The sequence below is a fragment of the Protopterus annectens genome, chromosome 8.part0 (assembly GCF_019279795.1).
Source record: "Protopterus annectens isolate FY-2018-M chromosome 8.part0, PAN1.0, whole genome shotgun sequence".
Lineage (NCBI taxonomy): Eukaryota > Metazoa > Chordata > Ceratodontiformes > Protopteridae > Protopterus > Protopterus annectens.
In genome coordinates, this window is record NC_056741.1 from 609,669,154 (window position 1) to 609,689,176 (window position 20,023).

Here is a 20,023-nt window from a genome sequence, read left to right on the forward strand (position 1 = left end):
GAAAGTATTTAACATTCTTCGGTAGAAAATGCTTGTGAAATGTACTAGCACAAACTTGCTCTTGAAATTAATTTGTTCTGCAAGGAGAAGCATTTCAAGCTCATAGGGTAGAGTAGTACTAAATATAAAGTAACGCAAAATAAACTGATGTAAGACATTTGGTTCACAAATGTCTAATATTTCTTATAGTGACAGTTCGTGGTATGTGGCCTCTGTTGAGCATTTAATGTAGGATAACTACAGATATGTTCATAGGTTCACTAGTAAGTACTAAGCAATCGGTCTACAAACTATTAGCCAATATACCATATTCAAAGTTTCCGCCAACATTGAGGGCAAAATAAAATAGACTAGAGGAGAATTTGATGCTACTCGTTCAATTATCTGGGTTTATCCTGAAGGTGCAAAAGTGTTTTTCTGCGTGGCATGTAGTGGAGGTTTCTTCCAGAGGTGAGGGATATATTGGGATACAACTCTATCACGCCAGCATGTCTTAGTCATATGCTGATGAAGGTTTGGTCCTTGTAATCAAGTATATGGAGGATCATTTGTTCTGTGAAGGAATAGGAGGTCAAGGAGGATCTTATTCATGTTTTGAAAGACTAAACACAATTCCCCATGAAGACGTTTGTAAGACACAGGGTACAGAGAAAGGGCTACCAGTTAGTCCAGAGAACTAAGGGTCTTGAGGCTACTAATTATGAATTTCTGTAATATGTTTAGACAAATCCATTTCAAAAAGGGCATTATATTCATTAATAGATCTGATGAGTTATGAGTAAAGGAGAATTAAGTATTCTTTGGATCTAGAAATGCTTTTGGAAATCAGTTGAGCCACACAGAGGCTATCTGAATGTGATGGTCAAAAGATAAGGAATTATCAACAATAGTACCCAGCTCCCATATAACAGCATCTGATTGGAAAAGTCTTGTCACCTATATGGTGTGAAGTGGAAATGAACTATACCCCAGCTTTTCACATTTATTTTGATACCAACATTTTTGTACCAGTTGTTAACATGGTCTAACCCATGTTGGAACAATTGCAAGTCAGTGCAATGGTGGATAAGGATGCCTAGTTTCAGTCATCTGCAAACTTAGATAACCATAAGCCTAGAATGTTGTTCCAAAGGGCTGAGAAATAGATGCCAAATAGAAGAGAGCCCAACAGTGAGACCTTTGCTACACCACTGATAACTGTTTTATTTTCAACTGTGACTGTAACCACATGACTTCTCTCAGACAGTTAGCTATCTATCACATAGCATAAGGATTTATATTCAGACTTTCAAATCTGTTAATAATGCCTGCATGGCTTATAGTGTCAAAGGACTTGGCCAGGTCAAGATATGCTGTATGTACTGTTCAACCACTATCCACTGCTTTGGTAACATTTTAAAAGTAATTAACAAGATTATAGAGACTGGACTTGCCTTTGACAAAGAAAAACTGAAGAGGGTTCAGAGTTAAGAAATTTAAAATGTCCTGCTTAATGACAGGTAAGATAATATGTTCCATAGCTTTATATATTAGTGAAACTAATGGGTCAATAGATAGGAGTCCATATTTCATCGCAGGTTTATTTTCACAAGAATCTCTTGAAAATAAACTTGCAATGAAACTGGAGTGAGTGAACCCTTTTTGTTATTAACCTTGACATTGTGTTATCTGTCACATATTTTACAGTGTTTTTGATTACTCGAGTCCATACTTGGGCCACCCGTGTGTAACAGCACTACAATGGCTGCAGGAATGTAACATATATATATATATATATATATATATATATATATATATATATATGTATATATGTTATATATTCATATATATATATATATATATATATATATGGGTCTACTGTGTTTGGTTGAAGTTTTGGTACGTCGAACTGCACTTGTACGAAGCCACTTGCTCGAAGTACTGAAACTTCGAAAACTGACTATGGAGATCACAATACAGCACTGAATGGGAATATTCCCTTTTCCTTACTGTAGTGCAATCTCGGAGTTGGTATATTTAAGTAGGGGGTGTGGGGGGGCCTGCAAAAGCATGTTTTGTTATTTTTTTTAATTTGTGAGGTGATCGGGTGCCTAGACTTCAGTGAAAGTGCACCTTCATTGAAATGCACTTTTACTGAAGTGGGGTTCTACTTTTCGTTTTTGGTTAAGTGAAATTTCGTTGTAAAGTGGTAGATCCATATATGTGTGTGTGTGTATACATATATATATATATATATATATATATATATATATATATATATATATATATATATATATATATATATATATATATATATATCACTTCTTCATCCAAACAAAAGGTTCCTGCTTCAACACAGGACGTATCACCTAACATGCTATCCCTATCACCTTTCCAAGCCTCCTTTCCTGTCTGAGATTTACTGAAGGTTGAACAACTTTTGAAACAAATGCATATATTGCACATTACTTCTGCTTGACTGTACATTTCACTCTCTTTGTTCACTAGAATGTATATATACAGATTTTGTATGTGACTAATCTGAGCTACTCTGTTACTTCTCACATTTCTGTAAATTATTGCTTGTGAAATATTTGGTGGTGGTGCTGCGGTAGCATTGTCGCCTCACAGTTAGACATTGCCCGTTCGATTCTCAGTTAGAGCGCCTTCTGTATAGTGACATGCGTGAATGGGCATTCCTTTGTTGAAGGTTGTGCGTTAGGCCTGGCAAGCCAGTACGTAAAAATCTACTGCCAATCATTAGCGGACCGGAGTTCTGCTGTGACGACCCCTAACCAGGAAAAGCCGAAAGACACAAACAAACAAACTGAGCCTGAAACTGGTCAATAGTGATCATTACATTACCTTGGTAAACAATTAAAAATAATAAACAAACAAACAAACAAATAAATAAATAAACAAATAAGCAAGTGGACAGGTTTAGATTAATGATGTTATTAAGTAACGGTTCAGATGGGCAATATTTAGTACTGATTACCAGGCAACCTGGTATCTTATCAGGACCCATTAATGAGATGTCCTTATCTTTTGTGAAGGCTAAGAGGACATGTTCCATAGGAGAGAAAGGGATTGTGGAATAGCTATAACTGTGGATAAAGTAAATTCTGTACTGAATTTGTCAGCTAGGGTATTGGCTATTTCCTTTGCATCAGACAAAACAGTATTATTGTGGACTAACTCTAAACATTGGTGGGTATTAGTTGTTGACTTTCTGGCAAAGTAAAATAATACATTTGTTATAATTTTTGGTTTCATGTTCAGCTTTGCACTTCCTAACGGTTCCCTTACAAGATTGCTTAAATAAGATATTAAGGTAGATGGGTAGGTAGGCGTAATTAGACCTCTTGTAAGCCTTAAGTAATTTATTTCTCTTGTTATATAACTTATTTGTAATGGTATTCCACCACACAGGTATGTTTTTGAATTTATATTTATATTTTGTGCAGATAAAGACTTATGAATATATTATATAAGTACAAGTAGAAGTCAGTGCCATAGGCAGTGGCTGTAGCAATATGATCTATTGGTGTAAGATTACAATGGAGTTTATTTAGGTCATCAAATAATTGAAGAAGGTTTGCTTTTGAGAATTTCCTAAACATAAATGTATTTGTAGAAGTACCAACCAGTTTTAAAGGAAAGGTCACTGATTTTTCATCTGCTGTAACAAGGGAAGTAAGCATATGGAGGTATACAAAAAGTGGCCATATTTGTGAGGATAAGATAAAAAATGTTGGGGTATCCAGTAGGGCAGGAAGTTACCATTTATAATGTCAAGCAATCAATGAGTATGCTAGCCTTTGGCATTGTAGGTTAGCCAGTTTATTGATGGATAGTTGACATACCCCTGTAAAAAGTTGTTTGGTTTAATGGGGTTTTTACTTAAAGTGTTCAGATAGCCATTGTGTTCATTAGGGGGCATAGATAATATTTGACAGCCTGCTATGAAGTGGCAGTTAATCATGTTTAGGGTAATTTGGACATCTAGAATTTGAAATTTGATGTTCCTATAAATCAGTCATGAGGTGATGATATCCTTAATAAACATTGATACTCTCCCATAATTGCCAGTGGATCTGAAGTCATGATAGGCACTAAACCAAGGAACAGAGAGAGTGTTTTCATTGCTGTGAAAGTTAGAAGAGACACTTGAGTTCATGTATTTTAAGACTCCTACCACTGAGTAGAGCCACATCATTGTGTTCCAAATTAGAATTTACTAGGTTTGAATGTCCAGCAGATGGACTCTGCCTAGAAGAAGCACTACAGGGAGCAGCAAAGACTTTAGCCAGGATATGAAAGCCTTGGTAAGACTATTTCTGGCAAATCAAGAATGGTTGCAGACATCTTGTTCCAGGCTGACACATACTGAATCCTGAACTCTATATACTTTATTATCCATTACCTCTAACTCAGATCTACTAATAACCAATTTCAATCTCAGAAGCTTTGTAAATAAAATTACTGAATTCCATACTACCTTGGTCACCTACTCTCCAGACATAGCTGTCATAACAGAAGCCTGGCTAAAGCCCCATGTCAAAGACTCAGAAATGACTCCAAAAGATTACAAATATTATTAAACAAAATAGACTAAGCAAAAGAGGTGGTGGTGTAGCAATTATGTTTAAAGACTCTCTTAAAGTAGAAAAACTAAATTGTACCTCACCAGTCATCCCTGGCGCTGAAATACTAATCAGACACCTGCAAATTAAACCTCACAAAGCCATTACTATTATAGCCGCCTACCTACCCCCTGGTAACAACCTCCCCAGCATAGAATACCTCCTGTCTTGGTCTGCTTCCTCTTTTAGCCAAGAAACTATCATCCTAGGTGACTTTAATCTTGACTGGCTCTTCTACTCCTCTGACTGCCCAACTAACTTTATTAACTTATACAATTTCACTAAAACTATAAGGTGTCCCACTTGCACTGACAAACATTCCAAAAAACAGTCATTAATTGACTGGATATTAACCAACAGGCCTAACCTAGCATACCAAGCTGGCTGCCTACCAGTCACACTAAGCGACCATGCCCCAACATTTCTAGTAAGAAAAAGAATTCAAACACAAGTTTACACACCCTTCAAATACGCATGTAGTAAGAAAAATGTCTCCCCTGACATATTTAATCTACTACTTCAACATTGTGACTGGTGTCCATTAAAAAACCTACAATTATACCTTGGAGTGGAATACTTCAACAACAAATTCCTTGACATCTTAAATAACCTTGCCCCCACCAGGAAAATATGCTCCAAATCCAAACAATTAACATGGCTATCTAATGATACTAAACGTCTAATTAAACAAAGGGATAGAGCCTGGTCACTATATCATACCACTAAAGACAAAACTGATTTCTCCTTATATCAGCAGTTAATAAACCATGTGAAGAAAAAAATCACTAACGATAAAAAAACTTACTTTCAAACCTGAAAACAAAAGCACCTGCACAACTCACAAAAGTTGTGGCAAAATATTAACTACCTCCTTAACCCTGGAAAAACATCCACCCCTGCCCCTTCCACTTCTAATACTTCCAAACCCATAGCCTCAAAATTCAACTCTCACTTTATCAACTCTGTTGCCTCCCTCCTAGATAGCAAGCAAAGCCTACCACTTACAATCCCCTCCCCTACCACTGAGAACTCAAACTCATTCTCCTTTAAACCCATTCAAACTACTTACATAAAAAACTCCTAAGTAAACTAAAACCCTGCTGTCTTGCTGTTGAACAACTACCCAATGAATTCCTAAACGTAGCTGCTACTTCCATCACCTACTCCATATCCATCCTAATCAATCGCTCTATCTCCGAACAGTATGTGTCTCATCTCTGGAAAATTTCTCACATCATTCCTCTTCACAAGGGTGGCCCATCTAGAGATATCTCAGACTATCAATTGAATGGCATCTTGGTTTGTGATTTGTTGTGGAGTTGACTGGTAAGAGCAGTTTTATTTGAATTTATATTGCATTGTTATCACTATTTTAACTGTTTGTAGATAGGAAGAGACTGCTTATTAACAAGCTTTATTTTGATTCAAATTCTGTTGTTTTACCTTTATTTTCACTTTTGGTTGTGAGAAAGGGATAGGTTTTGGACAGGCAAGCTCTAGCCACCACAAGGGGCCTAGACAGCTATAAATTTGCACAGACTGCAGAGAGGAAAATTCTGAACATATAAAAACAATCCTGTCTTGGTTTGTGATTTGTTGTGGAGTTGACTGGTAAGAGCAGTTTTATTTGAATTTATATTGCATTTGTTATCACTATTTTTAACTGTTTGTAGGTAGGAAGAGACTGCTTATTAACAAGCTTTATTTTGATTCAGATTTTGTTGTTTTACCTTTAGCTTCACTTTTGTTTGTGTGAAAGGGATAGGTTTTGGACAGGCAAGCTCTAGCCACCACAAGGGGCCTAGACAGCCATAAATTTGCACAGACTGCAGAGAGGAAAATTCTGAGCATATCAAAACAATCCTGTCTTGGTTTGTGATTGTGATTTGTTGTGGAGTTGACTGCTAAGAGAAGTTTTATTTATTTGTACTGTTAAAAGGAGGTGCGACTGTAAGCTATAGTGAGCAGAAGCTACTGCACGTAATGACGTAAATAAATTACAACTTCTGTCTGGCTGGTAGAACTTGTATGGTCAGAACAACATTATTGTATTTTATTATTTAGTTGGATATTGCTGGTATAATTTTTGTCATAGAAGTTGATTTAGGTTCCTTTGAATTCTTTGCTACTGACTTTGTGTATTTTTTTTCCTTTGTAATATTTTATTCAATTAAAGCTGAATATGGATTCCTTAAATGAGTATGCAATTAAGGATTTGCTAATGCACAAGTATCTTGTACAGTGTAATAAATGCTATCCATATTTAAAGGTAACAGCTGATAACACTGATAATCTTTGTTCCTCGTGTCAAAAGTTGGATGATTTGCTTACCATTGTTAGACGCAAATCTTGACTTAATGATGATGATTACACATGTGCAATTGGCATGGCTTGGAGAACTGTTGTATCATTGTATCATATATTAATGACTAGACTGATGAACTAAATAATGTTAGGCATAGAACAAATAGAATAGATTTAGGAAATGATGCATCTATTTTCTGCAAAGAACATTCAGCTCCTATGAAACATAATGAGGCCCCTGAGAACTATGGAATTGTGGATGCAAGTACTCAGCAATCTGAGCATCCAGTTTGTTTAGAAGGAAACAAAAAAAGAAAGAAAGGAAGAAGTTCTCAACAAGAAAAAGAAACTGACTAATGACTGTAAAGGAAAGAGAATACGTAGTAAAAAGGATTCTGCTTTGTTATGTAACACACTGGTGACAGGGAATGAAGATATCTGTCTATCAGAAAACCCTCAGTCTACAGAAAAAGGCATGCATCACCTTTCCAATGGAAAAGGTAGAACAAAGAGGCAAGGGGCAGGTGAAAAGGAAGAAATCAAAACTGAAAGTGGAAGGATTGAAGAACATTGCTGTAAGAAAAAAGAAGAGAAAGTCAGATGTTGACTACATGGCTCAAGCTGTGGATTTACAATGCCAGCTGGATGAGAATTTAATACGCAATGAAAACAGTGGAATTAATAAGACTAATAGTGATGAAGTTCTATCCTTCGTAACAATTGATAAAGCAGAAATGACTGTATTAGAAGCTGATGATTCTTCAGAGGTGGTCAGCAAAGATATTCTTGTAATTGGAGATTCAGTTATTAGAGGAACTGATACTTATATTTGCAGAGATGATAATGAACATCGAGTAGTGTTATGCTTGCCAGCAGCAAAAATAGAAGATGTGAAACAAGCCTTGGAATGCCTTAATGTAAGGAAGTATGGATCTGTTTTTATTCATGTTGGTACAAATGATGTCACCAACAAAGATTTTCTGACTGTTAGTCGGGAACTGTCAGCCCTCCTAGATAGTATAGCTTGTACTGATGTTAGGACATATTTTTCACAAATCACCTATATAAAGGATAGGCAGGTCACTGTAAATGAAAAGATATTTTGGATAAACACCTACATGGAAAAAATGTCCTGTTTTAAAAAAACGGAACTATGTAGAGCATCCAAGCCTTCTTTTGGGCACAAGGGTTCAGATAGGATGGTGTGCATTTGTCTAGATCAGGGAAGAGAATTTTTGCAGCAGATATTTTGCAATATTTGACAAACACTAGTCAGGATTTTTGCCAGGTCAAACATGTAACAGTTCACAGATAGCAACATCTGATGCATCTCTGATGGTTGTTAATGCTAGGAGCATTAATAATAAAGTTTTTTATTAGAAAATTTGCTACTTTCCCACAAGATTGATGTTGTTATAGTTTGTGAAACATGGTTAAAGAACAATGACTGGAAACCAGTTCTGTCACGGTATAAATGTTTTTACTGTTACAGACATTCTAACAAAAAAATCAGGTGGAGGTGTTATGATAGGGATTAAAGATAGCTATGAGAGTTATGATTATTACGTGTTCAATGATAACACCAATATTATAGACTGTGTAACTGTGACAATAAAGACAACCCTGGAACATATAACAATTGTTGGAGTGTACAGCCCACTAAAGTCAAGTGCAGATGACCTAGAAGAATTCATACATTTCTTACATGAAACACAGGAGGGAAGAATAATATTAGCTGGGGACTTAAATTTACCAGACTGCAATAATATTGATTCAACAATGTTAGTAAAGAAATTATTCACAGAGTATATTCAGGAACAACAAATGCTTCAGATTGTAAAAATAAACCTACCAGGGGATGGAATATACTAGATCTTGTTTGTGTTCCCAAATAAATTACTGTAACTTCAAGTCACGTTTTACTACCATTGAGGTGCAGTGATCATGGGGTCATAAAGGTTAATTTGTTGCTAGATAATTCTGCCAAACTGAAATCTAAGCCAATGCACAGTAGATTAATTACAGATTATAGGGAAGCAAAACAGTTACTTTATATAACTAACTGGAGTGAGGTGTTCAGTGGAAAAACTGCAGATGGAATGTGGAAAGTTTTGAAAGAGAAATTGTTTGAGTGCAAAAAGTCAAAAAAATGTTTAACATCAGGATCTAGGCATGCAACATCAGGGAGGTTTATTTCCATAAGAACAAGATACCTGATTAAGGTGAGAGACAAAAAATATAAGAAATGGAAGGAAGGTCGAACTACAACTTTGAAAACTGAAATAAATGAGCTGGACAAACAGATTAAGCATAGTGTTAGACAAGATCAAGACAATTTATATAAAGATCTTGAGCATAATGGGAAACATTTTTATAGATACATAAGATGTGGAAGGAGTAAAGATACACAAATTGATAAACTGTGTGCAGATTCTAAAATTTATTCTCAGACACAACAGATTATAGATACATTTACAAAATCTTGTGCAAAACAGTTTGGCTCCACAAAAGGGGTGGTAAGTTGTCCAAGTGACATCCTGGTAACCCAAATACTGGAATCAAATTAGATTATATTGAAAAAGAACTTTGCAAACTGGATCCAAACAAAGCACAGGGAGGAGACAGAGTAAGTAACAATGACCTGAGAACACTTAAGTAAGAACTTACACTGCCATTACATCTATTATTCACTAGGTCATATAAATATGGGGAGATTCCTTAAGATTGGAGACATGCACTTATTAAACCTGTCTTTAAGGGAAAGGGGAGTAGGGCAAACCCAGAATCATACAGACTCTTAAGTCTACTTTCATGTTGTGGAAAAATAATAGAGAAGGTAATACTGGATAAGTTATTGTCAAAACTGGATAGGTTGGGACTTGAAACCATATATCAGCATGCATATGTTGAAAATAGATCTATTACCACCTGTAAAATTATGTTCTATAACAATATAATAACAGCTGTGAATGAAAAAATGTGCTGTGATGTGATTTATATAGATTTAACTTCAGTATTTGACAGGGTCATGCACAAAACACTGATCAATAAATTAGTACAACTAGGTATTGATGTACTGTTGATAAGATGGATAGCTGCATGACTTACAAATAGGACATGGCAAGTATCACACACCAACTGGACAGGTGAAATCCTTGGTTGCAGTCAAGGTGTCCCACAAGGCTCTGTACTAGGCCCTTACTTGTTTAGATTGTATCTTTCAGACCTTACTTTTTCATCTGAGGTGTTCTACAGTCTATATGCTGATGACCTGAAATTGGGTAAACTGATTACAAGTGTTACAGATAAGGCATGTCTGCAAAATAATTTGACTAAATTGACCATTTGGGCACAGGAGAATAATATGTTGATAAATACATCAAAAACTAAGCATATGAGATTTGGGAGACATAAACTGAAAGGTAAATATTTAATACAGCACGCAGTGATTGAAACTGTAGACTCATTTACGGACCTGTGTATATGGATAGATTCAGCTATGAGTTTTTCTAATCATATCAACCAATTGGCTAATGATAGTTATAGAACTATAGGTTGTATAAAAAGATTTATAAAGTCTAGGAAATCAAACATAATGAAGTCATTGTGTAAACAAACAGTCACCACTGTTCCAAATACACACAGTCTAAATAGTCCAACAAGATAATCAGTAGAAAAAGAAATGACTGGTGTAAAGGCTGATATCATAATGATGGACTCAAGATGTAACTATTAAAAAGTCTCAATATGTGCGTAGCACTTTATATGCAGCTGTACTTTTGGAATAACTGTTAATGGTACATAATGAGTCTCATAGATATATAGCACTGAAATATGATGATGCTATGAGTTCAACAGTACCTTATTTATAGGTAGACACACACCAAAGCTGTGTTCACCTCTCCGTGTTGGTGTGCATGTATGAGACTGATTCGCTCAGTCAGTATTCACCTCTCCAAGCGATTGCACCAACAAGCCTCTCCTGGTAAAAGTAATCCAGAACAAACTGTTCCAATTCAAATTGTTCCAACGCAAATAATTCCAGGCAATAGTGACAATGTAATCCAAATCTAATAATTCCAGCACTTCTGCTCTCGTACTATTCTTTCAACTAATGCACCACGCAAATGACTTAAAATAACTTTATACTTTATTGTAAAAATAGTCGACAAACAATCTCGGCTAGCGCTTTCACCTACTGGCTTCCTCAGGCCGTTAAATTACTACTGATGATACAGACTATTTATAACTTCTTGAATTTCAAATTTCATGATGTCATGTCCTGTGCTATGTCAAAACGCATAATATATATTCTTGTACCAGCGGTACATAGTTTTGCAAGTTTTGCATCTGCTATTATGAATTTATGCTTAATAGGACATTGTCTTATCATCTAGTACATAACTAATAATAAGATGTTAATAATCCTATGTATCTTTGTAAAATATACATAACAAAATAAAAATATACTTGCTGATGTCACATCCTGTTCTAAATTTCACTAATATATTAGTATACATCCGATAACTAGTATCGCTGCATCGGATATATATTAACATTCAAGAATATATTGTAACATCATTTAGTACAAATATAAATAGTTATTACTTAGAAACACAAAATTTTAAAAATGTTACATCCTGTTCAAAATTTCACTGATATATTAATATAGTTGCGATAACTAGTATCGCTGCATCAGATATATATTAACATTCAAGAATATGTTGTAACATCATTTAGTACAAATATAAATAGTTATTGCTTAAAAACAAAAACTAAAAAAGGCTATTAATTAAAACACTTTATATTAAATGACTATTTAAAATAGCTGTCAAATATGTGTACATCAAGTGTGACATGCATAACTTGGGATACGTTAGTAAGCCACATAGTGAGTAATTAGTGTATATGTGTGTCATCTATCTATTACACTTATCCGGCTACTATGTCTATTCCAAAATTGTTTGGAATAATTCCTGCTCACCATATGGCCACGCTTCTTTACTTCCATCAAATTCTAATTAAATAAGGCATTCATGTATCAAACTAGTAAACCAGTAGCATAAAAAACCTTTATAGCCTTTGGTAGTTGGTGCGATGAATAACCACTAAATTATATGAATCCTATTAAAATAATACAATTTTTATTGATAATGTCTCGCTGTATAACATACGCGATAAGGTGCATAAATGTACCGTTTCTAATTGATTACAATACTTATATTCATATAATATATATTTAAATATAATGGTTATCTCTAGATCTAACCTTAAACATAATGTATCTTTTACTAATATTTATATGTGCGCTACTCTCTAATGCCTTATTTATATAGGAAATATATTTATGAAATATATATGTTAGAGCATTAGCTATGTATAGCTTCTAATTAATACTTGTTCAATTGCGCTAAGCTTCTATATCAATAAAGTATAAACTATAATATAACTAACATATGTACTAGAAATATTAATAACTAAGTGCTAATTTGTATATGTCTCAATTGGATTAGGTGCAATATATCACTTGTTACTCTTTCTATGACAGTTATAAACGAGCATTATCACTACGTATTAGATACTATTAAATAATATAACATATACTTTTCTGTAATGAAAAGTACAAATAAAGTTGATATGTGAGTGTCACGTTAATTAAGGTTCATATAAGTTCAAATATGGGTCTACTTAAATCAGTTTACTTGTCATAATGCGATGGAATCTGTAGGAATATGTCTTTAATCATTAGTAGTAGAGAAAGTACGAAAATGTGTCTACTTAAATCAGTTTACTTGTCACAATGCGATAAAAACTATAGAAATATGTCTTTAATCATTAATAATAGGGGAAGATATTAAAATTTTTTATTTATCATTATGATAGTTATTATTTAAATATTCAAGTGCGCTATTTGATATAACGTAGACTTTCTTAGTCACAAAATATATTATAATAAATTTCAACATACATTAAAACATTAACTGTCATTAAAATTAAAATTAAGTATTCTCCAATATATTAATTTATTGTTAATCAAAGTGATTTTATAAGTGTGTGTAATTAATCATATACTTGATATTTTTAAAACTTAATATAATCTGATTGCTAAAAAATATTATTACTATTATTAAATTCAGATTTAAATCAGATTTTGCTTATTTCTAATACTATAGTAAGTAATATTGGATAAGTCAGTTTGGATAATTCCAAAATAACATTTATTTATCTAATTCATAATATATGTATATAATTAATTATTAATGTTTCATTAAAATCTTTTTATTAAGTTATTTAAAAATATTTATTCATTAATATTAAAATTATAAATATATATACATTCTTTATAATATATACCTCTATACTTGCATATATGGGAAACTTACTAAGGTGGCTGTAAAACAGTGATATTCTCAAATATCCTTATAAATATTCCCATGTTACAAATATGTATCTTGGTGTCCATCTTTGTTATTAATCATTCACTTGAATTTTATACTTAATTTTCTAGCTTTCAACACAGGTTTGATAGGAATTCTATCATTTAGACCTGGTTTCTGGTCAGCTCTTAAACGAATAATCCAATTCATTTCTAATTCTTCTGTTTTATTGGAAATATCTCCCCTCCTAATATTAGTGAAATTGTTCTGTAATACCTTAAATCTAAATGTATGTTCAGCTGATGTATTAATAACATGTTTAGATAGGGCATTAGTTGTAGAACATATTCTAATGTTATATAAATGTTCCCTAATACGGTCTTTCAACCATCGGTCAGTTTTGCCTACGTAGAATGCAGGGCAAACTGTACATAGAGCAATATATACTATATGCTTAGTATCACATGTGGCCTTCGCTGTCAGCTTAAATTCCTGCAGTGTTACTGGATGTGTAAATGTTGCCTTCGTATCAATATGTTGGCAATGATTACATTTCATACACGGTATGGTAGCTTGCTTTTCTATCTTGTTCATGGTTTTCCCTAGTGTCCTATTTGGTCCACACAATTTCCTGTATAAATTAGGTTTATTCCTGTAGGTATATTTGGGTATCTCCCCAACTATTTCATATATTTCAGGGTTAACCGTTAAGATCCCCCAATGTTTCTCATATATGTGTCTTATGTGAGTAATATCCTGTGTATAGTGAAGTACTACCTTCAACTGGTTGTTATTTTCATTATTAGTTTCATCTAGATGTTCCTGACATTCCCTATAATAGTTGGAAAAATATGGGAATGCTCTACCTTCTCTCATATAGCATACATTGTCTATTTCTGTTGTTATTTCTTGTTCGCCATAGGACCTTGCTATAAATTGTTGTTTCAAATTTTCAATTTCAATATTATAACCCTCTTTTGTAGAATTTAATCTTGATGTTCTCATTGCTTGGCCTCTTATGACATTTTTAAATACGAAACCAGGATGCATGCTTTCTCTGTGTAATAATGTGTTCCTATAACAACTCTTCTTATATATGCCTGTGTTTAACATTCCATTAGTTAATTTCTCCACATACACATCCAGGAAACTAATTTTGTATTGTGATGTTTCCATAGTAAATTTTAAATAATCCGTGTGCTCATTAATCTCATCTAAGAAAAAGCCTAGATTCATTTTATCAGATGTCCAAACAAGAAAAAGGTCATCCACAAATCTATTATATAATCGCACATATCTCTTAAACATTTCCATTTCAAACAAGAATTGCTTTTCCCAGTCAGCCATTTTCTTGTTTGGACATCTGATAAAATGAATCTAGGGTTTTTCTTAGATGAGATTAATGAGCACACGGATTATTTAAAATTTAAAATTTACTATGGAAACATCACAATACAAAATTAGTTTCCTGGATGTGTATGTGGAGAAATTAACTAATGGAATGTTAAACACAGGCATATATAAGAAGAGTTGTTATAGGAACACATTATTACACAGAGAAAGCATGCATCCTGGTTTCATGTTTAAAAATGTCATAAGAGGCCAAGCAATGAGAACATCAAGATTAAATTCTACCAAATAGGGTTATAATACTGAAATTGAAAATTTGAAACAACAATTTATAGCAAGGTCCTATGGCGAACAAGAAATAACAACAGAAATAGACAATGTATGCTATATGAGAGAAGGTAGAGCATTCCCATATTTTTCCAACTATTATAGGGAATGTCAGGAACATCTAGATGAAACTAATAATGAAAATAACAACCAAATGAAGGTAGTACTTCACTATACACAGGATATTACTCACATAAGACACATATATGAGAAACATTGGGGGATCTTAAGGTTAACCCTGAAATATATGAAATAGTTGGGGAGATACCCAAATATACCTACAGGAATAAACCTAATTTATACAGGAAATTGTGTGGACCAAATAGGACACTAGGGAAAACCATGAACAAGATAGAAAAGCAAGCTACCATACCGTGTATGAAATGTAATCATTGCCAACATATTGATACGAAGGCAACATTTACACATCCAGTAACACTGCAGGAATTTAAGCTGACAGCGAAGGCCACATGTGATACTAAGCATATAGTATATATTGCTCTATGTACAGTTTGCCCTGCCTTCTACGTAGGCAAAACTGACCGACGGTTGAAAGACCGTATTAGGGAACATTTATATAACATTAGAATATGTTCTACAACTAACGCCCTATCTAAACATGTTATTAATACATCAGCTGAACATACATTTAGATTTAAGGTATTACAGAACAATTTCACTAATATTAAGAGGGGAGATATTTCCAATAAAACAGAAGAATTAGAAATGAATTGGATTATTCGTTTAAGAGCTGACCAGAAACCAGGTCTAAATGATAGAATTCCTATCAAACCTGTGTTGAAAGCTAGAAAATTAAGTATAAAATTCAAGTGAATGATTAATAACAAAGATGGACACCAAGATACATATTTGTAACATGGGAATATTTATAAGGATATTTGAGAATATCACTGTTTTACATCCACCTTAGTAAGTTTCCCATATATGCAAGTATAGAGATATATATTATAAAGAACGTATATATATTTATAATTTTAATATTAATGAATAAATATTTTTAAATAACTTAATAAAAAGATTTTTAATGAAACATTAATAATTAATTATATATATATATTATGAATTAGATAAATAAATGTTATTTTGGAATTATCCAAACTGACTTATCCAATATTAATTACTATAGTATTACGAAATAAGCAAAATCTGATTTAAATCTGAATTTAATAATAGTAATAATATTTTTTAGCAATCAGATTATATTAAGTTTTAAAAATATCAAGTATATGATTAATTACACACACTTATAAAATCACTTTGATTAACAATAAATTAATATATTGGAGAATACTTAATTTTAATTTTAATGACAGTTAATGTTTTAATGTATGTTGAAATTTATTATAATATATTTTGTGACTAAGAAAGTCTACGTTATATCAAATAGCGCACTTGAATATTTAAATAATAACTATCATAATGATAAATAAAAAATTTTAATATCTTCCCCTATTATTAATGATTAAAGACATATTTCTATAGTTTTTATCGCATTGTGACAAGTAAACTGATTTAAGTAGACACATTTTCGTACTTTCTCTACTACTAATGATTAAAGACATATTCCTACAGATTCCATCGCATTATGACAAGTAAACTGATTTAAGTAGACCCATATTTGAACTTATATGAACCTTAATTAACGTGACACTCACATATCAACTTTATTTGTACTTTTCATTACAGAAAAGTATATGTTATATTATTTAATAATATCTAATACGTAGTGATAATGCTCGTTTATAACTGTCATAGAAAGAGTAACAAGTGATATATTGCGCCTAATCCAATTGAGACATATACAAATTAGCACTTAGTTATTAATATTTCTAGTACATATGTTAGTTATATTATAGTTTATACTTTATTGATATAGAAGCTTAGCGCAATTGAACAAGTATTAATTAGAAGCTATACATAGCTAATGCTCTAACATATATATTTCATAAATATATTTCCTATATAAATAAGGCATTAGAGAGTAGCGCACATATAAATATTAGTAAAAGATACATTATGTTTAAGGTTAGATCTAGAGATAACCATTATATTTAAATATATATTATATGAATATAAGTATTGTAATCAATTAGAAACGGTACATTTATGCACCTTATCGCGTATGTTATACAGCGAGACATTATCAATAAAAATTGTATTATTTTAATAGGATTCATATAATTTAGTGGTTATTCATCGCACCAACTACCATAGGCTATAAAGGTTTTTTACGCTACTGGTTTACTAGTTTGATACATGAATGCCTTATTTAATTAGAAATTGATGGAAGTAAAGAAGCGTGGCCATATGGTGAGCAGGAATTATTCCAAACAATTTTGGAATAGACATAGTAGCCGGATAAGTGTAATAGATAGATGACACACATATACACTAATTACTCACTATGTGGTTTACTAACGTATCCCAAGTTATGCATGTCGCACTTGATGTACACATATTTGACAGCTATTTTAAATAGTCATTTAATATAAAGTGTTTTAATTAATAGCCTTTTTTAGTTTTTGTTTTTAAGCAATAACTATTTATATTTGTACTAAATGATGTTACAACATATTCTTGAATGTTAATATATATCTGATGCAGCGATACTAGTTATCGCAACTATATTAATATATCAGTGAAATTTTGAACAGGATGTAACATTTTAAAAATTTTGTGTTTTTAAGTAATAACTATTTATATTTGTACTAAATGATGTTACAATATATTCTTGAATGTTAATATATATCCGATGCAGCGATACTAGTTATCGGATGTATACTGATATATTAGTGAAATTTAGAACAGGATGTGACATCAGCAAGTATATTTTTATTTTGTTATGTATATTTTACAAAGATACATAGAATTATTAACATCTTATTATTAGTTATGTACTAGATGATAAGACAATGTCCTATTAAGCATAAATTCATAATAGCAGATGCAAAGCTATGTAACGCTGGTACAAGAATATATATTATGCGTTTTGACATAGCACAGGACATGACATCATGAAATTTGAAATTCAAGAAGTTATAAATAGTCTGTATCATCAGTAGTAATTTAACGGCCTGAGGAAGCCAGTAGGTGAAAGCGCTAGCCGAGATTGTTTGTCGACTATTTTTACAATAAAGTATAAAGTTATTTTAAGTCATTTGCGTGGTGCATTCGTTGAAAGAATAGTACGAGAGCAGAAGTGCTGGAATTATTAGATTTGGATTACATTGTCACTATTGTCTGGAATTATTTGCGTTGGAACAATTTGAATTGGAACAGTTTGTTCTGGATTACTTTTACCAGGAGAGGCTTGTTGGTGCAATCGCTTGGAGAGGTGAATACTGACTGAGCGAATCAGTCTCATACATGCACACCAACACGGAGAGGTGAACACAGCTTTGGTGTGTGTCTACCTATAAATAAGGTACTGTTGAGCTCATAGCATCATCATATTTCAGTGCTATATACCTATGAGACTCATTATGTACCATTAACAGTTATTCCAAAGGTACAGCTGCATATAAAGTGCTACGCACATATTGAGACTTTTTAATAGTTACATCTTGAGTCCATCATTACGATATCAGCCTTTACACCAGTCATTTCTTTTTCTACTGATAATGAAGTCATTGTTTGTTAGTTACATTAGACCCAAACTTGAGTATGGGATAATAATATGGAAACCCATTAGGAAAACAAGCATGAATAAACTGGAAAGAGTACAGCGGAAATATACTAAGGGCATCCATGGATGTGAAAATCTAAGTTATTATGAAAGACTAAAATATCTGAACTTGTACAGTGTCCCTTACAGATATTTAAGAGGAGATCTTATTCAGGTATATAGGGCATTTAGGGACAACTACCTCTGGGAATGTTTGGGGTTATCAAAAAGTACTAGAGAATCATTAGATAACCTATATAGAAGATTCTGTAGGAATGAGAAGTGTACTAATTGGTTCTCTGACAGAGTAGCTGATGCTTGGAACAGACTACCTAATTATATTAAAGCAAGTACTAGTTTAGATATTTTTAAGAACAGCTTGGACATTTATTATGGGAACAAGTGTTTTGGCATATTAGCAAGCTAGAAGGGCTAAATGCCCGTTCTTGAAACATTTGTATGTCTGTATGTATGTATGTATGTATCCTCCATCCCATAGTCAAAATTCTAGAAAAATGTATACACCAACAGCTCCTGAATCACCTCACCACTAGCAAACTAAGATCCAGCTCGCAGCACGGCTTCAGACCTAAACATAATACAAACATAGCACTAACAACCTTTATTGATATTGTTAATCACTTCAACAATGAAGGGCAACTAGTCTCAGCAATTTTCCTGGATATGTTAAAAGCATTTGACACTGTATCCCACCAACAGCTACTCAACAGACTTGCATCATACAATCTCAATTCATCATCCTTAACATGGTTTTCAGCTATCTGTCAAACTGTCAACAGGCTACAAAAATGGGAGAGCAAACTATCCCCACTACTACCAGTATCCACTGGTGTACCACAAGGATCCATCCTTGGTCCTCTTCTCTTTGCCATATTTACCAACAACCTAAATTCCGCCACCTAACTTGGCACTATCATCCAATATGCAGATGATTTCACTCTTATCTGCTCAGCCCCCCCCCCCCCAAGAACTTCAACACAAAATGCAAAAATCTTTCCAGGACATTGAAAACTACCTCTCCAACCATCAACTCATCCTAAACCCAAACAAGACTAAGTTAATGATCTTCTCAAACAAATCAACCAAGCTCAGTTCACTACCTCTCTCCATTTACTCCACTAATGGAACAAAAATTGAACCTATTAATCAGACCAAGCTCCTAGGAGTTACAATAGATGACAGACTAAAATTTGATAAACATATTTCTCTAACAATCCAAAAAGTCCACACCAAACTTGACGCTGTCTATAGGGCTAAACCATACCTTACTCACCAAGCCATACTGGTCACAGTTAGATCTCACTTACTCTCTACCCTCCTCTACTGCCTAGATA

The 20,023-nt window shown here is 33.1% G+C and overlaps 1 long non-coding RNA gene across 1 annotated transcript in view; it reads left to right on the forward strand.

The window, feature by feature from the left end:
• The window catches only part of LOC122808945, a 151,456-nt gene that overhangs the window by 130,334 nt on the left and 1,099 nt on the right, over window positions 1-20,023 (forward strand). The window lies entirely within an intron of this gene.